This window comes from Macrobrachium rosenbergii, chromosome 31 (genome assembly GCF_040412425.1).
Source record: "Macrobrachium rosenbergii isolate ZJJX-2024 chromosome 31, ASM4041242v1, whole genome shotgun sequence".
NCBI lineage: Eukaryota > Metazoa > Arthropoda > Malacostraca > Decapoda > Palaemonidae > Macrobrachium > Macrobrachium rosenbergii.
Window position 1 is genome coordinate 21,196,539 of NC_089771.1, and position 22,813 is coordinate 21,219,351.

At 36.5% G+C, this 22,813-nt stretch overlaps 1 protein-coding gene across 1 annotated transcript in view; it reads left to right on the top strand.

The window, feature by feature from the left end:
* Positions 1-921: 921 nt before the first annotated feature.
* The window catches only part of LOC136855409 (uncharacterized), an 866,344-nt gene continuing 844,452 nt past the window's right edge, over positions 922-22,813 (top strand). The window contains 1 exon segment of the mRNA XM_067132403.1: positions 922-1,066. The gene's annotated coding sequence lies outside the window, so the exon portion shown is untranslated.

Here is a 22,813-nt window from a genome sequence, read left to right on the forward strand (position 1 = left end):
TTCTGGTGCCTCTATCCCCGGGGAAAGGCGAATATTTTATATATATGTATATTTTATATGTGTACCATTCTCTTTCTCCCCTTTTGGTGGGGTGGTGTATATGGTAAAAGGGAAATATATATGTATGTGTATATATATTCCTTCTCCGAATATATATATATATATATATATATATATATATATATATATATATATATATACATATATATATATACTGTTATATAATATATATTCATTCCCTTCTCCCCTTTGGTGTGGTGGTGTATATTGAGAAATGAATTTGTGTGTATATATATAAATAAATACATACACACGTATATATGTATATACATACATATTTCACATGCTTTACACTAGAAATCCGGGAATAACATAAACTGTTGAATTTATTATATATATATATATATATATATATATATATATATATATATATATATATATATATATATATATATATATATATATATATATATATCATTCGTCTTTGGAAGATGTGACTCTGGAACGGTAGAGCCTTTCAGTTAGCTATAAACTTTACGAGATGATACTTTAGGTTGCAGACCTCATGCCTTTTCTCTAGTTTCAGCTGCCGCTTGTAGTTTTACCCTGTACAGGTGAATGAGTGAGGGCACACGAGCAAGTTGAAAATCTCTTACCGTTCACTTAATAGTCGACAATACTCGCACTCATTTCCTCATCTTTTCTTTTCCGTGCCGCTGAAGAATATGAGATGGAATTGACAAGCCACGCAAAGGTCTATCACACACCGACCAACCGACACATCGCTCTCTCTCTCTCTCTCTCTCTCTCTCTCACTCCGGTAGCTGTGCTGCTGCTGTTATTGGTCTCTCGACCTCTGCTTGGGCTGAGCCTGAGAGCTGAGGGAGAGTGGGAGAGCGAGAGAGAGTTTGTGTACGGGTTAGTTACGCGCCGGTGCTCAGGGAGAGGGGAGGTGTTTGTCCCGCTCCCGGCAGACGTGTGAGGGGAGACCCTTCTTAACACATCGCGGTCATCCGAAATATACAACATCCCGTTACGTGCTATTTCTGGTGCTGAAAGTGTAACAGTTGAGTGCTCGCTTCTGTTTTCTTGGTGCTGAGACCTTCTCACGTCATTGTGCAGTTTACTAAGTCACAGTGCAAATTAATGTAAATGTTTTGTGATTACCTGGTAGTGCTGCTTTTGGCTTAGTACGATTGTTTTTGTGCCGATTGCATCTAACTAGGCTTTAGTATAAAGAGTGCTAAGTGATTTTTAATATTTTAACGCAGTAAGTGTTGCTGTATATTATCGACTGTAATTGTAAGTGAGAATAACATGAAATTGCTGAAGTGACCAGAGAGCATTTGCAGTTGTTGACAGGCGGCTGATGAAATAGTTTGGCCGCCGTAAGAGGAAGAGCAAGACATGACGTAACGTGTTTCGGTCGTGGTGTGTTTGTTTACTTCCCAGCTGCTTGACTTCCACAATAACAGGTGGGCGGCATTGCCATGACGTGCTCGAGCATTAATGACCTGGGCACTTGTGACCAAGTTGGCTGTCTTTCTTTCTCTCTTTCGTGCGGTATTTAAGAAAAGTTTTAATTTGCAGACGTTGCTTTGGTTTAGTCCCTGTTCGCATGCGTTTCTCCCACCCTCTGGCTATTGTAGCTTTAATAGGTTTTCTTTTTCTCTCCGGTCTTGTAATTGTTTTCCTTTTGCTGCTTTACACTTGCACTGTTTATTCGGTTTTGTTGTTTGCATCTATTTTTTTCAATTGTGACTTTTGTATGTAAATCATTTGTGGTTATTAATAGAATTTAAAAGTGTTTTTGTCGTAAGAAAATATTCGTTTTTGGTGTTTTTGAAATACAGACTATTATCTTAGAAAATTGGCTCTATTTATTTTAATAAAAACTTTTAGATTATAAATTACAAAATAAAAAAGCTTACGGAACGGAATAGTTTGTTTATAACTTCAATAAATATGACAGGTGAAGCTGCCTGTTCGCAACTGTTAGTCTGCGCCTGTCATTAAAATTGCTGCCATGTCTTCTTTCCCTAAATGGCAATCATCTGGCGTTTTGTTAAGAAGTTTCTTTCATCTGGTGTGTACTGCGCAATCATTGTGCATTTTTTCATTCTCTTGTATGCTGTTTTATATTGTTTCTTCTTGTAGTGAATGTAATTTTAAACTGGCTTTTCTCTGATGCAGATTTCATGATTTTATTTCATGCTCGAATAATGATTATTATATATATCGTTGGAATTGGAAAGTGTTTATATATGGGGGGGTGTGTAGAGATTATTGCAAAGTATTAACGGTACTGTTGTACCGTTCAAGTAAAAAGAATAATTGTTGGTCAGGGTTACTGATACTGAAATTATATATATATATATATATATATATATATATATATATATATATATATACACACATATATACATACATATACATATATATATATATATATATATATATATATATATATATTATATCTATCTTTTCATATAAATTTGATATATTCTCTATCTGTCTATGTTTTATATATATATATATATATATATATATATATATATATATATATATATATATATATATATATATATATATATTTATATATTTATATACATAGATAGAGAATATATCAAATTTATATGAAAGCTAACGTCTCATCTCGAATAGTGAAAGGCGCTGTGAGATTATCAAATGGAAGGAAATACATACAATCTTTCGTTAGTCCTGGGAAATAGACGTAAAAAGAAAAAGAGGTTGTAGAGATAAATATCAAATATATATAAAGTACTCTGAGCAAGTAAGTATACAGGATACATATAAATATATATATACGTATATTTGTATATATATATTATATATATAGTTGTCTCGTACACACACACACACACACACACACATATATATATATATATGTATATATATATGTATATTTATATACAGTTGTCTCGTACACATACATACATACATACATACATGCACACATATATATACACATATATATATATACAGTATATATTATTTTGTGTGCAGTTACTGATAAAGTTCATTGCTTAAAAATGAAATAAATAATGTATTAGCAAAGAGAAAAGAATACAAATAGAATACGTTTTCAAAGATGATTGGCGATGGATACATGCAAACATAGGAAATGTAGTGACTGTATAAACTTTCACCATAAAAATATACTCTTGTGTCTGCTCCTGTGAGCCTAAAGGAACATATTACAAGCTGCAGTTCAGAACTCCACCAGGACACAGATCAATAACTAAAAATATACACTGTATAATTTCGGTTGAGTGCACAGGCACGCTTCCATATATGTCACCGTTGTTTACTCCCGGCCAGGCGTCATGACGTGCCAATATTACCAGATACCACTCTGCCCATAGATAAAGTAAAAGATAAGCTCGCTCGTCTCCTCGCAAGAAAATTGAAATGTGTGGTAAAGTTTGAGACTGGGTGCTCCCGAGAGGGAGGGGGTCGGGGGTGGGGTGGGTGTCTGCCGTCATCCCTCGAAGGTTGGAAAGGAAATACACAGAGGGAGATGACAGACCTCACGGTGCACTCTCTCCGCAGCTAAAAATAGGCCTAACCATTATAGCGGGAACGAATTGCCCCCATAAGTATTTTCCAGCTCAGTTTATGTACAGCGTTCATGAGTGTTCTCTAGACCTCGTGTTTAAGAGTTTGTGGCAGGCAATACGTTTCCGCTTTAGGATTGATTGAAAAGGCAGATCATCACGGACACTCGAAACTTAGGCAAATCTTCGAATTTAGCCAGTGGTAACCAGAATTCCATTTGTTTTATTTTCTCCCAGCCCACACAGCCATGCTGTGCTCATAAACTTGTTATAGGAGATCGTAGTGGCTGTGTGGGCGTCATTGTATGGGTTATTTTTGTTCAGGTCAAGATTCACTTGACTTTTGAAGCACCGTCATCTGTAGGCGTACAGCTCTTCATTGTGCTGGGTGAATGAATTCGCCCTGCAAATGGAATTATTCTGGAGCACCACGATCGTCAAGTTTTATTTTGTTGTTGTATTTTTTATTCTTTTTATTTTTTGAGCTGAGTGGAATGTAATGATCAACGTTATATCCTGGACTAAAAAGAAAATATTTTTGACTCCAGTGAAGAATGTATATTTAATTTTTGTTTCATTTTTTTTTAATATAAGGTCTATCTACATGAGTTCATCTAGTTATTTAGATCTTTTTATCGTCACTTCAGATCAGTGTGACAGTGGCTAGGGGTCTTGTATACGGTCAACATATAGCTTGGCATCTTTCGTGAAATCCGATTGAAAAGAACTTGACTTGCGTAACTCGAATGACAACCGTTAGTTGTTGATAGATTACTTCATATGATACAGCGTTCATGATTACTATATGTAGCTTCAAGAACAAAATTCAAATGTCTTATGTTTCCCCTGTTAATTAAATAAAGGATGAAGAGATTCTTTACCTCCCATCAGATAATAGGTTCCATGCTGATGAGGAGCTGTGAAACCACTACAATGTAAGCTTGTTTTAACATTTTTTTCTTTGTTATAATTTATCATAGTATTTTTGGCTTCTGTTACAGACTTACTGCTAAATAAGAGCAAGTGCTTTATATCTGAACAGAATTCTTCAACAGACAGCAAAGTTTTAAGCTTGAAAATGGGATAAAAGTTGTACGGGAATCTTCGTGACCACGTCTCTTATTTTCATCTTGTTTTCCTCATGTTTTCACTGGGTACGTCACATACGAAGTTTTTGTTAATAAAATGTGACTGGTATCATTTTGTTATAAAGTGAGCTGTAGTTGTAGGTTTTAGTTAAAGTGGAGGAAATCAGGATTTTTTTTATTATGATTTGCATTGAAATTACAAACCACAAAAAGTCTCTCTCTCTCTCTCTCTCCCTAAATGGAAAGCTCATCCGGACAAATAGCGCCGGCTGATAACACACTAATGCAGCCGTATTCGCCAACTCTCCTGCGTTGCCAATTTAGCCTAGGCCTCCCCTTTCGTGTTACCGATAGGCCTAATGCAAAAGTTCTTTGCCCTTTCACTGACGGCTGATCAGTTGTTATGTCTTCCGTATATTTTATGGAAGTGGGGTTGGGGCAGACTGTCTATTGTTTTTTAATATAGGAAGCCTTAGGCTTATTGAGACAGGAGTTATTGAATTTTCTCTGTCCCTTGTCATATCAACTGCTTATTGAGAATTACATTTGATTTTTATTAGTAAAGAATTATCACTTCATTTTTAATCCTAGGAATTTCGTTAGATGAACATATTCCATGTATTCCATACCCCCCTCCCTCCACCCCCTGTTAGTAATGTGTATTTTTACGTGTACATAAGTTAATCACAATACTTAAGCCAAAAAAGTTGTTACATTTTGAACTCTCTCTCTCTCTCTCTCTCTCTCTCTCTCTCTTTAGCTTGGTGGCAGCTCGCCTAGCTTACAACTGGATCATGACCCGTGTTCGAATCTCGAACCGGACGATGAGGCACAAACGGACGCATTCCCAAAAATCCACAATGTCTCTCTTGGCTTAACCAGTGAATTATGTACGTAGTTATTGGTCGACTGTTGTGGATCTTTGCTAGCCTGGGGAGAGAAAACACTGGACGTGTGTTCATCCCTCCATCCAACCGTGTCATGGCAAAACGGGAGGGCGTATCGACTCGATAATCATCTTCCCACGGGGGCAAACCACCCCTCTCTCTCTCTCTCACTGCGACTCTCTCTCTCTCTCTCTCTCTCTCTCACTGCGACTGGGAATAATGTTGAAAGCATGAATCTCTCTCTCTCTCTCTCTCTCTCTGCGTAAGTCATAAATGCGATAAAATTCAGGTCTTTCCCTTTGCTGAAAGATAATGGAAATGTCAGGTTTTGTCTGGAGGCAACTCGAGCAGAGGAGCATGCAACAGAAGTGCCTTATGGGACCTGTCATTCTTCCGGTGCTTGCTGAGAGACCTTTGAGTTTGTTTGTGTCTTTGTTGATTTGTTTAGTTTTCTTATAAACTTGACTTCAGCTTGTCTTGAGTTGCTGGTATCTTAGTTCACTAGTTTGTATCATGTATGTAATCGTACTTTTCATATATATATATATATATATATATATATATATATATATATATATACATACATACATACATACATATATACTGTGTGTGTGTAGATAGATAGGTAGGTAGATATGAGGGAAGGTTCGAAATGAATGAGTAATATGTGTAATTGTCTAGTTGAACAAGGGAACACAACATACCTTAGAAGATTTATATGGTAGATTTTGACAGAAAGTAAGACGGCAAAGGGACTGATAGAGGGAGAGCCGTGTGAGTGCAATCAAGGAAACGGCTGTGTGAATCAGTTGTATTTTATGAATCAGTTGTAAGAGAAGTTTGCCAGTAAAAGGGGAAAAACCTGTATATGGCTTGAATGGTCAACGGAAAAAACTTTTGATAGAGATGCATTGGGAGGGCCTTCAATGTGTATAGGGTAGAAGGCAATTTGCTGATTGCAATGAAAAGTTTTAATGGTGGCAGTGAAGTTTGTGTTAGAGTATGTTGTCGAGAGACTGAGCAGTTTTTTTTGTGAAAGTGGGTCCATTCCAGGGTGCGATATTTCACGGGGGTTGTCCCGTAATTTAAAGGATGGAATAATTATCGAAGTTGGTGAAAGACAATGGGCGTAAACTTAAAGGTATGGGGGTAGGAAAAGGATTGTGAATTGAGTGTTGAGAGCTTAAAATTTGCTGGTGACAGTAAATGGAAACTATAAGGATTCGTAAAAGTTTGAAATTGTTTGCAAGACGAGAAAGTTGAAAGTTAACGCTAGCTAGAATAAGATAATGAGGGTAAATGGAAGCCAAGAAGAATTGCAGAGTGAGTGTCAGGAGGGATTTTGGAGTATTGAAAGTAGTTGATTCGTATAATATTTAGTAGTAAATGTAACGAATGAAGTTATGGGGATAGGCTAAAAGAGATGTCAGGATAGCCAGACCAAGAAAGGTAGCAGGCTACCTGCAAAATGTTAAGAAGAAAATGACATGTCACTTAACAAGCCAGTTTAGAATGCTGAAACGTGTAATGTTGGTGCTAAATGCATATGCGATTAAAAAAAAAAGTAAACGTTATTTACTGGAATTGATTGTGCAGTATATATGACAAGAAGAGGGTTAAATAGTTGAAAAATATAGATACGAAGATGGTGTAGTAAGAGGGCTAGCGTAGGCAAAATGATGACTCAGATTGATTTGAAGGGGTTAGGTCAGGTAAAGAAAATGTAGCATGGCTGTTAGGTAACGACTCCGTACAATTCACGTTTGGAAATCTTTGATTCATCTCATTTTGTAATCTGGCTTTAAACATCTATGGTTATCGACGTATGAAATACATAGTAATAGGTTACTGAAGACCATACGGTACTTATTTACAACAATATTTACACTTTCGCCCGTAAATTGAAATATAAAACTAATTACAACTTACAGGAAAGAATTGATCATTTGGGAGCGAGGAGGAGAGGTAGACTGAAAATAGTCTTAGCTTCCAGGAAGGTGAATGTCGCAGTGTAGACCCAAGACTGATGAGTCTGGTAGGTAAGCTTATAAAGAGACTGATGTGTGTTTTAAGTTTTATTCACTGGTAATTTGTCCTAGATTTAAAGATGGGCGTTTATGTTCTGCCTATCATGCAGCTTGGAGTAACCAATAACAATAGAGATTTTAGGGTAGAGCTGAAGAAATGTTGTTAGGTAGGCCTAAATCAGATTTTATCCACCTCATCGACTTTTTCTGTCATTTGCTGCCAACGCTGATGTAATGAAAGACCAGTTTATGCACCGGAAATATGGCCGTCAGAATCTCCCCCTCTCTCTCTCTCTCTCTCTCTCTCTCTCTCTCTCATACGAAATAACCGGTCGGTTTACTGCCACGTGGTCTTCATATCACCAACGGTCCAACCCCGTCAACATCGGCCAAACGTTGAAATATTTTACATCGTGAATTCCACAGATGAGACGTAATGGCAACATTTACATTTGATTAGCCCATTGGTACCGGCAAGCGGACCAAATGAAATGAATAGAGCACCACAGGTGTTTTAGGCGATTGCTGCTTTATCATCATTATCGTTATCGCCGTCATCCCTACGCACACCTGGGTCGCGCGTAGCCTGACGCAGTAATATGCAGCTGTGACCTTATTTCTTTGCAAGACGTGGGAACCGCCGTTAACGGATACATTTTTTGAAATCTCTCGTTTTTCTCTCTCTCTCTCTCTCCTCTCATTTGGCTTGTCAGAAGAAACTTTTTTTATTTGCCTGTTTTACATAAATATTTCCATGTTGCGGTGTCAGTTTTGTGTAACACAGGTTTTCAAAATAATGACCTTTATTTAATATTTCGAGATGAGTTTCAGATTTTAACTTAACCGTCCCATTTCTTTGTAGTTAGTTAGTTATAACTTAGTTTTACCAGACCACTGAGCTGATTAATAGCTCTCCTAGGGCTGGCCCGAAGGATTAGACTTATTTTACTTTGTAAACATGCCAACTCATGACCTTAGATTTTGTTCTTGATCTTGCAAGGCATGGAGTCAGACGTCTGGTCATAGCTATAGGGGTTGAGTCCTGTTTTTTGTATTTTTTTAAAATCCTCATTAGGGCTGCGATATTTTTATTTAAAAAGAAATGTATCTGGACGGAAAGGCCAAGTTACCATTTTGAAATTTGCTGTCTGAAAGGTTTTCCTCGATTTGTTTGTGTGTGAAATTTTCAAATTGGTGAAAAGTTAACCTCGATTTAATTACATATTGCAACTTTTCACGGAATTTTCTCCTCATCTGCGAGTAATTTTCAAAATGCAAGTTATAGACGTTCATGCCTTGTTGTGTATATATGATTATGTGATTGCTTTTTAAAATGTCAAGCTTACTTATAAGACTCACTCTGAACGTTGGTATTTTTATTCTTGCACATCATGCTTTTCACAGTTAATTGTAGGCCTATATAGACAAGAGAGGTTTCAGACTGGAAAATAAGTAGGCTAAGCTAGTTAGAATGTTTTAAAAAAATTTAAATATATTAGGGCTAAGAATAATTTAGACTAAGGAGTTTAAGTCGTGAATAACATTTTGTGAAATAACTAAAATGAGTGAAAATATAGAACATTTTATATTGGAGCGGCTTGGCCAAATAGATTGAACGGGGAATCATTATATGGCATGCTGTTGAGGTAAGAGGCCAAGAAAGTGTTGGATGTTTGAGAGTGACCATTTTACTGTTAAAAGGTTTCTAAATGGTAACCCCATTAGATATCGAATGAAGAGACTAATCTCTGATACCGTTTTCCACACAAACTCACACACATCGATTTTCCTTTTTTTTTTTTTTTTTTTTTTTTTTTTTTTTTTTTGCCTTTAACGTAAAAGAACTAATTCATCTTTTGGTCCAGCCTACTCTAATTTTATTTCTGGAACAGTAAATGCCTTTTTAAAAGTGATGTTAACACTCCCATTTCCTTTAGAGGTACCATTGACCGAAAATGATAAAAAAAACGAACTTTTGTCGAGGAATAAAGAAACCATGAAATGTCAAGATTAAATTTTTGATGGAAAAGAAACCGCGGAAATTTTGGGCGAATAAGAAACCATATGATCTCCAGATGAAGTTTTTGATGAAGAAGAAGAACCCATGTAACAGCAAGATGAAATTTGGTCAGAGGAACTGTTTATCGCCAGTGCTGGGGAGGCGGGCGAGAGGGAGGGGCCGCGGGGAAAGGGAGGAGTAGGGATTTCACGCCTTTCCGGGACAATTGATCCAGTCGAGTGATTCTGGGAACGCCTCTGCCGCTGTTCGCTCCGGACTCGTTCGCCGGGAAAGCTGATAATGATGTTTATTGTCCGGAAGGTGATGATAACATAATTCCCTCCAAATGATTCTGCTATCGCTTTTTAGCAAAAAAAAAAAAAATAAAAAAAATTTTTTTTTTACGTGACTCATGAAAGACTTGCAGAGTAAACCTAGCTTTTAGATTATGGCTTTGTGATATTGACTAGGTTTTGTCCTTAACCTTTTTTTTTTTTTTTTTTTTTTTGGTATGTTTTCATGTCTTGCATATGTTATGTTATGCATCATTAAATAAGTGCACGTATGTCTCAAGGCTGAAGCTAAGTACATTTTTGATTGTCGGTTTTAAAGACCCTTCTATGAATGTTCTTCTCCTCTGTCGTGTACAAAAACACTCTACAGTCATTCAAGTATTATTGGTTTAGGCGACAAAGTTAGCGAAGAGCTTTCCGTCAGTAGATTCTCTTATGTGGAGGCTTGGACGGGTTCCAGTACCACCACTATTAATTATGTAATACGAGCTCTCTCTCTCCCTCTCTCTTTCGCTTTCTCTTTCTCTCCCTCTCCTCTTTCATATTGTATTCGCTTTCTATGTTCACTGCAACTTTCAGCAGGACTGTGGTCACGGACCTAAAGTTAGGCCTACCCATGGGTTTTGCTATTTTTCCGAAACTTTTAGGAAATAGTAAAAAAAAAAAGTTTGTGTTAAGGCTCTTTCGATTTTCAGCCACCTCTCTCTCTCTCTCTCTCTCTCTCTCTCTCTCTCTCTCTCTCTCTCTCTCTCCTCGTTCAGTGTTTTTTGTTTGTATTAATTCAAAGTGAACATAAAAATCAGGGGCACTTATTGAAATTCGTCTCATTCTATTTATCCATTTTTTCAATATTAGTGAATTTTAGTAAGCAACAGAATTGGATAACCGTATAAGTCTTTGATAATCATTGGAGGTAAATTCATTATTAGGGAGATACAGTAATCGTCAGAAGTAAGCCCCGTTTTCAATTTTCAGAGGGATTTTTTTCGAAGGCAATGAATTTTCCACAGAACGCCTCGTCGCTTTTAGTGGAAATAACTGTCACATATCAGTTAAGAGCTATAAGCAGCTTGCTGTATACGAGAACCGTAAGTCCTAACGTAAATCGTAGTCTTTTGTGCTGGAGTCCGTGCGCATTAACGGACTGGATCGTACTCTGGCAGCTTTTGCGGAGAAAACGCAAATTTCATATTACCACTTCGTACGCAGCATTGTTTGCATGGGATGCTGTGCTCGTAGCGACTTGTTTATTATGTTAGCTTTTCAGGATACTGGTAATTTTAAGTTTTTTCTCAGCAAAACTTGTATATTTCTTATTTATGTTTTTAGTTTATCTGCGAACTGTGGATCTTAAAGGTACTGATTTCTTCTCGACGGAACTGTGTTAGATCCCCATCGGTTCGTCCTCTTAGTTTTTGCGTTCAGTTCTCAATTGTGTATGAAAAATTTATTGTAAGGTCCAGCCGATGACCGATGGTAAATGATGAGTTGGTCTATCATTTGTATGAAAATTTCAAAATTTCAGTCTCCAGTTTATAGATATGATACTATTATTGCATTGTCAGTTGCAAAAAATTCACACTATATATATATATATATATATATATATATATATATATATATATATATATATATATATATATATATATGCATACATACATACATACATAGAAGTACAATTCTATGGACACACAAACGCAATATATACACACACACACACACATTGACATATCATATATTATATATATATATATATATATATATATATATATATATATATATATATATATATATATATATATATATATATATATATATATATATTTGCGCTCATGCGCACAAACACTATAGTCATCACCACCAACTTAATGTTCCGTAAATCTCCACTGAGTTCCAGCCTTCTTTCTCATAGTACTTCTCCAATAGGTTTGTGTCATACACTCCCTTCTGGTGGCTACAGGAATCCAGCTGACAGCATGACTTGCCATTCTCCCAGGGTTTGTGTGAACGACAAGTCCAAGCCATCTCTATTTCCCTTTCATTATTATTTGTGGTACTTCCGTCATTTCTTGTAAGGTATAGTTTTTTTTTTCAGTCTTGGCATTTTGCCTGCTGATACCCTTCTTTCTTCAACCTTTATTTTCAAATCTACAAAATCATTTAGATTTCTGTATTGCCGCACCATGGTTCATGACCCCATAACAATACAGGTGGTATTGGACTTTTATTTAATTTTAATTTTCTATGCAGTTTCAGGCTATTTGATTTCCAAGTCTTATTCAGCCTGTACATTGTTTGATATGCCTTCTTAAGTCTTCACTAAATCCCAGCTCAAGAGAATCTGCGCTGAATATCATTGTTCTTAGATATTTAAAAGTTTCAACCTCACTTATGCTTTCTCTGTGTAATATTTCATCCTATTGCCTATACTCTGTCCTCGTTACTTGTTTTTCTTAGATTTATTTTGAATCCCATCTCTCTGGATATACGTTGGAATGTATTAAGCACGCTTTTTAAATTTTGTAGTGTTTTGAAAATGTCCTGTATATTTCATATTGGATATTTCAAGCTGATTGAATGAATGAAGTGGATTCAAAGCTAATGCTGATGGGGTCTTGTCAAATGAATTTGCTTTATGTCGTGTGGTGCTACGAATGAATTTCGTTTTACCTTTGTTTTTTGCCCTTTCCGTAGATGTACAATGATAAACTTGTCGGGGATGGAAGGGAAGGTTCTAGTTAGCCTATAGTACTGACGGAAAGTTGGTAGACTTAGAATATGATGGTAATACTGTTTTAATTGAGAAAACTATGTTATATCGTAAACACACACGCACATATATATGTGTGTATATACATACATACATACATACATACATACATACATACATACATACATATATAAAATACAAGTCTCACATTATTATATAGCCTACAAGGTGTAACATGTAACTGTACTGACTGTTCATGTTAATGTGTGTTGCCCTATCTTTGTAAACATATGGCTTCATTGTTGATATGATAGTACATTAAACATTTGTTGCCAGTGCTGAGATATATAAATCATATGACTGGCCTCCTCCATGTATCAATTATTTCAGGGCAGCTCTACAGTTTTCTGTTTTCCTATGTAATTTTCTTCGATGTCTCCTCCTTTATTCTTTGTAACAGTGAAGTAGCAGTGACAGTCAAGAAGATAGCTTATTTCAGACATTTTTGCGATTATATATAGTCTTTCCTTTCTCCTTTTTCTGCATACAGAATTGCAAAGCTGATACCACTGCTACTAACGGTAATGCAATAATAATAATATATAAAACCCTAGATTTTATTTTATTGGTTTGTGTAGATTTAGTTTTCATGCCAGGATATTGAAATTTCCGTCACTTTACAGCTGAATAGTTCTAATTTATTGAAATATATTCAGCAAAGCAAAAGGCAGGAATGAAAGATCAAAATGCATGTTGAGGTTATTTAAAAGCAAAAATATCTATACGTTGCCATATAAGTAAATATTCGCCAAAAATGAGGTACGAGCGTTATACGCAAAGCATAGATAAAAACTGTATCATTGTGTATTTAGAAGGCCTTTAGCTGTATTTTTCTGTGATCGGCATATGTCCCAAAAATTCAAACAACAAAAGTGTAAGGTCGAAATAACGATTTGAAGTCGACCAAAAGCGGACATAGCCGTACTCTGAAGCGTATGCAAAAAATATAGGGATTGATTTGTACAGTTTTCACCGCGCAAAACTACGAAAAACTGCCTTTCCAGTGGTAATAGTTTTTTGCTGTTTATTTCAGCCATTGGCAGTAATGCATATCAGTGTCATTTTTGACGTTTTGGGCACACTAGTAATGATAAAAATGTCGGGTATCATTTCCATCACACGTAGGCTGCTCGGAAATTTCACGTTATGTGTACCTGATGCTTTGGAACAGTATCCTGTTCTTCATGACGTCAACGTAACATTTTCCTCTCAGCCCCATGGCAACAACAAGGCACAGTGGTGGAATTACATCGATTGACGTCGTCCCAGATTGTCCCGATAACGCCGAAAGTAGTTCGTCATTGGTTGAAGATTGTTGGTTATTAGATGTTGATCGTGTCTGCTACATTTCGTACGCATTAACTTTGTTACTAAACTGTTGTATTTTGGGTTATAACTGTTATTAAACTGTTGTATTTTGCGTTGTGTGTTTTGTTTTGGGACTTTCGCAAGTTGATTGATAGAGTTGATGTAGCTTTCACCCCAGATTGTGTTTTATTTTTAGTCTGACACTTTGGAGAGAGAGAGAGTTCAATTTAGAAGATTTGTTCTAACAGCTCTGTGTGTGTGTGTGTGCGTGTGTGAGAATCCGTGCCATCAGGAATGTGATTTTCATTGCATGTTGGACAGTGTTCCTTCACTGATGCCAAACTTAGTAGAGCAAACATTACCTTTGATGAATAATTTGTCTTCCTAAAACAATTTTAGGCAGGCTTCAGAGGAAAACAAGACGTCAGTCAGCGTCTCATTAATTCTGTAACGTCCTAATAAAAGCTGATTTCATGTATTTATATAAAAACAATAACTCCCGCTGGCTGACAGTAGCTCCTTAACGATGCATATCAGTAAAAGTCAAGGTCACTAAGGCTCTATTTACTCTGACCGGTGTTATTTCTTGGCCCTCGATACTGTTAAGCTGCAGTTTACGTAACTTCGTAGGCTAAATTATTCATATTGATTCGATTCATTCCGTGTTGATCATGTCCGTATTATCTTTCTAACAAACATATTGTACATAATTTGGATGGTGGTATGTTGGTTATGAAGTAGGTCGCATGGACATGCTGTTTGTCGGTTATGAAGTAGGTCGCATGGACATGCTGTTTGTCGGTTATGAAGTAGGTCGCATGGACATGCTGTTTGTCGGTTATGAAGTAGGTCGCATGGACATGCTGTTTGTCACCATCATTAAACTCAAGTCACCTGAATTCCATGGATGAATTTGTCCGTATTCATCTGTTTTATCGGTCACTATTCACCTACAGCAATTTGATATCCTCTGTAGATTTGAATTAAGACAATTAGTATACGTAAACTTGAACATCAATGTGTACACTGGGTAATGTTATGTAATTCGAGACGACATAAACTGGAGATGATCTGTACTGAAAACGTCATGTTGGACATGATTCCTAGTTCCTCATTTGACGGGTCGATATCGTACTCGGTTAGCACTTTGCTGGGCCCGCGTTCGACTCTCCGGCCGGCCAATGAAGAATTAGAGGAATTTATTTTTGGTAGTAGAAATTCATTTCTCGCTATAATGTGGTTCGGATTGCACAATAAACTGTAGGTCCCGTTGTTAGGTAACCAATTGGTTCTTAGCCACGTAAAATAAGTCTAATCCTTCGGGCCAGTGGTCTGGGTAAACTAAGGTATACTTAACTTGGACATGATTCCTTGCATTGAAGTTTACTGTCTACAGCCGCTCCCCTCCCCATTGCCATAAAAATCAACAAGAATGATTGACTTGTTTTCTTTTCTAATTTTGAACATCCAGACGTTGTTAACGTAAGTTCGTTAAATATGATGCAACTTCACTCGTCATCCCAGTTTCATGTTAAATATTAGAGCCATAAATTGTAGAAGATTATTTTAACCATGTCCCGCTGGGAACTTTTTAACTATAGTTATTACCCCGCGAAGTTATGTTTTGGGACTTTTTGTTGTTTGTTTGTCCGTTGGTTAGCAAGATAACGCAAAAAGCTATTTGTGGATTTTTATGAAAATTTGCCAAAGAAGGGTTTCGTGACTTTCTGTTGGTTAGCAAGTAACGCAAAAAGCTATTTGTGGATTTTTATGAAATTATATCAAAGGAGGGTTTCGTGATGAACTGCAAATAATGGGGTCAGCATGGCAAAGGTCTTTCCATTTAGCTCTGTTTGTTTTTGTGACAATTGCCATCATGGCTAGAGTTTTCTCATGGTATGATTTTCAATTTATTTATTAAACTAATGATTTGGTCTGCTTCAAACTACTCATTTTTTACGTGTCTTCAAAAAGTCAAGTTGATGTAAAAAAAAATTTCTTTTATTTTTCAATGTTTACATAGTTATTGATGGGAAAAGTTCCGCTGTCAAATAAAGTGGCGTGTACATCTTTTCATTATTCATGTTTATAGATTCTCTTTTGAGTTGCCTTGTGCATTGCGGCATTTAATCAACTCTCTATTGACCACAAACTTGTACTACCGTTTTTTAAGGGGCGGGTGGACGTCAGGCAGATGGCTCCTGAATATTTGATGGCGCTAATGGCTCTCATATAAAAGAAGTATATAATTAGCAGGACGTATACATGATTCACGCGTATGATGGACATTTACCGCTATGCAAGCATTTGTGTAAAATGAATGTGCGTTACTCTCAGAAAATTTTTAAAGTTTTTTTTTATGTATTATTATGATGAAGTGCTGCGTTTTCTGGTCATTTAAATGTAGGTGATTGGACACTTGTTTTCTTTCTTTTGCTTTTTCCTATTTTATTTTATTTTTAAATTCGTATATGCAAGGGTGTGCTGTGGCTTATAATAAGTAATTTCATTCCCCTTGTTGCTTCTGATTTTGATTTCATACTTCAGGCTCGTGTTTTATTTTCGGGGATACAAATAATATTAATTTCTCCTCGTAACAGTATCCTTGCCGCGGTCGGGGTGGACTGCTGCATAGCAAAAATTTCCGGGCGTAAAGAGTCACTTTATTCAATGGTGATAATTAAAAATGATAAGGAAGGCGACACATTCAATATTTATTTTTATTAGTCCATAACTGTAATCATAAGAATCAGTTCTAACATTTAGGCTCGTACCTTTAAATTCTTCCTTAATTATTTTTTTTTTTGAATGTATAATTTTTTTTTTTTTGTCCTTTACCCGGAAACTAAGTTCTCCTTCTCCCATCAATTGATAATAAAAGCAGGAGGGAGCATTCTTTTTTCAGCTAGGCAGCTACGGACAGCCAGCACGCACTTTCTGAATATGACAAAACTTGATTTCTTGCTTTATGCAGTGTCAGCATCAATCCCCTAGTTATCAGGGGGAAGACTTACAGGTCAAGGTATGAAAACTGCGAAAAAAGCGTCGTTCTTTCTCTTCAGGGAACGAGCCTTCTTTAATGACCTGATATGGGGTCGTAAACACGAAGATTGGGTCATTAGTGATAATAGAGTCCGTGGTTTATTTCTCTTCTGGTGTTTTGGCTGCAAGATTTAAAGTCACTGACCGGGTAAAGGCGTTTGTTTGAAGTTCCAGACTTGAAGTGTAAATGAAACGGGTTGCTGCAGTTGGGGAGTATTACAAGGAATGGTCATCCCATGCCGTATATTATTAAGTACTATTGCTACTAATACTACACCAGTCAATTTCTAGTTATATTTCTTAAAGTGTTGTGATCATATGCTTGTTAATAGTTGTTCGGTTGTTTTCCTTTGTTAATATTATTCATGTGGTTCTTTTATTTTACTACCACATTCATCCTTCTCTAGAAATATTTTCCTGCTGTTTTGATTCGGTCTCGTTACTGCTGAAATACTTATACTACTACATGTAAATAAGAATTGTTATAATAACGAACGAACATTTTAGGCTTTCTAATGAAATTTTGACAATTCCTCACTCTTAATTTTATGGATATTGACGTAATGGGAAAATCCAACCAGGTGACAACAGGTTTTCACCATTAATGATTTTTGAATGTTACACCCGGGTGAAGAAAGCGGAAGAATTTGAGCTGTTAGAATTCTGCACAGAGTGCTGACTCGCGATAAAGATGAAAGTGTTGATTTGTATTTGCACGAAATTACATTCAGTGTAATTGTATTGTGGTGTAAATATATGCCCCTCAATTTTACCAATTTCCCCACAACTTTGATTTTTAATTTCCTTCCGTGTGCTGTTAACTCTAGACCGGTAGCTCCGCACGAGTGGGCTGTGGGATTTTATTTACTCACAGTAATATTCTTTTGACTGATACCCCCAACCGACCCCCACCCCACTGGAGTTCTTAGTAAATATAAACGATTGTAGTATATCTGTATAGCACACTGATTAATTCATATGTGTAAATGTTGTTCAGCAATTCGTATAACAATTCAAATATTAGTTTTAGTAAAGCGGATAAGGACATAAGCTTATGATGTCATTGAAATTGACTGCTGGCGTACCATCGGTACCGACGACTTCAAATAAGTTATCCGTGTTACCGATGTCAATGATCCTCCTTCATCGAGGAATTGCTTCGTAGAATCTCCGAGAGTCTCTCCAGGTGAAGATCTTGAAGAGGAATTGAAGCCGTATCTGATTACTCCAATAGTGTGTTGAGAGATCCACGTGTACATGGAGGACACACACATACGTACTTTGTGCCCGGCCGAACTGGATTAGCCCTAGGGTAATTGAAGCCCTTTGTTGACTTCTGTTTGTTATTGATTATGACGGTGTGTTCAGTGTAATGTCTACGAGAGTAGGTCGCCGCTTTCCGCGCAAAACTCTTCCTGTTGTAAAAATAGCTCGCCCACTTCAGTACTCTATACGTGACCTACTTTCAGCGTTTCGGTAGCGTGTATTTTTTTTTTTATATTTATATAAAGGTTGTATGTATTGTCGGAGATATCGTTGTCCTGAACATTAAAATGTATTTTGTTATTTTTATCGTTACGGATACTGTTTTTATATTGTTTCTTTTGCTACGATTCGAGAGCTTTATATTTGCATTATTTTTCAATGTTTCTTATTTAAAAAGATTAAAAAAAACTTGAGCACATTTTTCATATTTACAACAACCAGAGAATATCAGAAGCAGTAATTGAACGTTATTTAGAAATGATTCCTATTCCCTGAGGTTTAATGACTTTGACGGTATAAAGTCCCGTTCCTTATCATATTTTAATCTTATGAAAATATATTGAAATAAAACTCAGATGAATACACATTCCTCGGAATATATTTTCAAGTTGGTATTTATATTTTCAGGTGTAAGAGGTTTTATTTTTATATCCTCTATTCAAAAATGATGTTTGTGACGGCCATTCATCAGAAAAATCTCTTATGTATACAGTACGATAACCTAGCGACGGGTTAACCCCTCCCCTTCTTTATATTTCGCCTTGAAGGTAAGCCTACAAAAGCAGTGAGATCACCTTACGGTTATATTTCTTTTCAGAGACTCCGTGTGCAATTAGTTAATTCAATATTCCATCCGCTTCACCCCTCTACCTTCACGGCAGTCGAAGTTTGTTTCTCTTGAAGAGCTCTTACCCTCCTTTGAAAGTCTCTCTCTCTCTCTCTCTCTCTCTCTCTCTCTCTCTCTCTCTCTCTCATGTATTTACTTCTGTTTTCCGGTTAGAATGGCTCTCACAAGTCGTATTGATATATTTTGAGCGAAAACTCTCTCTCTCTCTCTCTCTCTCTCTCTCTCTCTCTCTCTCTCTCTTCACTTGTCCTGTCTGATTAAAAAATCTTGTAAGCTCTCTTTGTTTCATTCTTTACTTTCTTGTATTCACTTTTAAACGGAGTCTAAGAGCAAAGTTTCTGAGAAATGCAAAGGAATTGGGATTTCATTCCATCGTGCTTCCCTGGTTGCCAGAGGTTGGAGGGGTTTTCCTATTGATACCCCGAGTAAGAGTTTTCTCTTATCTTTTTTGGTTTTGTATTTGTTTCGGGTTTAGGTGTGTACTTTCGTTCGTTTATTACAGCATTACTATACAGTATGTAAATATATATATGTGTGTGTGTGTGTGTGTGTTTGTTTGTGTAACTTCTTCATTTGTTTCATGCATTATTCATTTTTATTGCTTATTGTCTTTATTTCCTCTTAATGTTATTACTCTGTACTCTAAATATTGCTGATATATGTGTGTGTGTATGTATGTATATATGTGTATATATATATATATATATATATATATATATATACATACATACATACATTATATGCATGTATGTATATATCAGAATAAAGCCATTTCTCTTGGTAGAGGGTGACCAGAGAAAAACCAGAACAGCAGACATTTTCACGTTCTGACTGTAACTGCAAAGTCTAGATTGAACCCCTCTGAAGAAAACTGGAAAAACGTTCAACGACTCACACATCTGCGCTGACAGCTCAGCAGCAAATCTCTTAAGACTCGCCATATGCAGTGTCATTCACCCCCGTCTTGCTTTCACTTGTTATGGTGGCAGATATCTTTTGGAACTCAGCTATCCAATTCGTTTTAGATCTTACTGTCATCCTTGACCACCCTCCTCCTCCGCCTCCTCTCCCTAAACACTTCTGAATTATACCTTAATATCATCCTATCGTCGTCTATGATTCTCAAAACACTCATCCATCTTTTTTAGCAGATATTCACAGACATGCCTATATACCTATGCCACTGAGAGTTCCTCATTGGACGGGTTGGTATCGTTCTCAGCTAGCACTCTGCTGGGCCCGCGTTCGATTCTCCGACCGGCCAATGAAGAATTAGAGGAATTTGTTTCTGGTGATAGGAATTAATTTCTCGTTATAATGTGGTTCGGATTCCACAATAAGCTGTAGGTCGCGTTGCTAGGTAACCAATTGGTTCTTAGCCACGTAAAATAAATCTGATCCTTCGGGCCAGCCCTAGGAGAGCTGTTAATCAGCTTAGTGGTCTGGTTAAACTAAGGTATACTTAACTTAGAGGTGGTTGTTTCACTTCTTTAGCCTTAGGTTTTTAGGAAGCATTTGAGATGAGATTGCTTTCCCTATGCCAGCCATCAACGCTTTACCTTTCTAGTGCCTTGGACGGGCATGGGCATAGCAGCACCTTTCCTAAAAACTTGCTTAGAACGGGAAGACTCCAGCCTTGTGGCATCGGGAATCTGATAAAAGCTTAAGGATGAGTTTGTCTTTGTATGCATATCGGCAGTGTTATCCTTGAACTGTTTTCTATCTTAGAAAATATTGAGATATATGGTCTTTCAGTATTTATAAGTTTAGACGTTAACTCCATCATGTAAGGTTATTACGTTAGTTGTTTTGAACACTTGCTTTACCTACTTTAAAAACGATTGTTTGCCTTCTAATCTCTCACGTAGTGAGGAGTGGAGTTCTTTGCGTCCAAAGAATCTCCTTTGGTATCAAGGTTGTGGACCACTTTTTTTTTTGGGGGTAGGGGAGGTGGGGCGGGAGGGGATAAGTTCTTGGAGGTGTGCTGGATTTTGGCACTTTCTGAAAAAAACAATGTCTGTATCCGCACTTTTTTTTTTTATTTTCATTATCTGGAATGCTGTATGATTTTCTTGATCCTCATAACTACCTTAATGTGAGATTTATATGTTTCTAAAAGACAAATGCTCTTATTCATTATTACTACACCCATAGCATTCATGTACTCTTTGCTTGGGTGGCATGTACAGTACATATGCTGTATATTGCATTATCTTCGAAGAAAGGTCCTTCATAGTTATTTTGACATGAATCGATATAATTTGCTCTGAAGTGTTTGAAGTTAGTGTATATGAAAATTTTTGTCTTGATTATCCATGAATACTTATGAATTTAATTTCGATAACTAAATAATTAAAAACCGTCACGGAAGTTGGACTTGAAAACAGGATTGTAGCTTATATTTGGATGTCTTAGTAACTTGACTGGTATGTTTTAATGTGAAAAGACTTTTCCAGATTGGTTCAAGGGTACATTTTCACCATTCCATGCCATTCATTTCAGACAGGTAATTCTCTATGCATCCGAAAAAAAAACTTTTTTTTTTGTATTTTCTCTCTCCCTTTTTATAGAATGAAATACTTAGGTCTTATTTTATAAAAAAAAAAAAACTCGGTGTATTTCATATTCCTTGATATGAAAACCACTCAAATGATTTTGAGGTATAAATCAAATATCTCCAGTTTAGATCGCTTTTAATCCTGGTTTTGATTCCATCGGAATCCTATTACATAATTTTTTTTTATTAAATTCAAAAGAATAAATTTATTTCGCGCATCGTACTATGCAGACAGCTCGAAAAAACGCGGCTCGCTTTTTCACACCACGCTCGGTTGACTTTGATTCCGCAGTGACACCATTTGTATGAGGAGTTGAAAATGAAGAGAGAAAAAACCCGTTCGGGTTTGTCCCCAGGAGCGACAGCCGCTCGCGTACAAAATAAAATAAACAGAGTTATTGTTTGTACGCGAACTTGTTGAAAAATAAACAAAGTGATTGTTTGTACATGAACTTGTTGACCGGGGGTTGATTGGTGTTCTTCTATATTGCATTGTTGCTGCTGTCCGGTAAAATGGCGAAAGCTTCGGTTTTTCCTCTTTTCCTCCATGGGTCTCGCCACAGTACGAGAGAGAGAGAGAGAGAGAGAGAGAGAGAGAGAGAGAGAGAGAGAGAGAGAGAGAGAGAGGGGGAAGTGGTAACAGGTACTGAGGGTTTGTCACAACATTATATATATATATATATATATATATATATATATATATATATATATATATATATATATATATATATATATATACATATACAGTATATATATGTATATATATATGTGTGTATATATATGTATGTATGTGTGTGTGCAAATGTGCGTTTTGAGTATGTTTTTTTTATCATACATACAAATATACGTCAGCCAGAAATAAAAAATGCTAACTATTTTGTGTCGGGTCGGTACGTTAGTCTGCCTCTTTCCTCACTTTTTCTTTGCGTGTATGGTCGTATAGTCTTGTTGACCTCACTTCCCCTTCCCCACTTTTTTAATTGACTGTTCCATGCAGTGGAAAACCTGTGTAACTGCAGTGTTATTGCACAACTCTCCATTCTTTACGTTGCTGTTTGTTTTGCGTCTCCAGATGATTAGGCAAGAGCGCCCTTCCGAGACTCACTTTTCATTTCTTTTAGGCTATTTATTTGCTGAGACGTTTTGTTTTT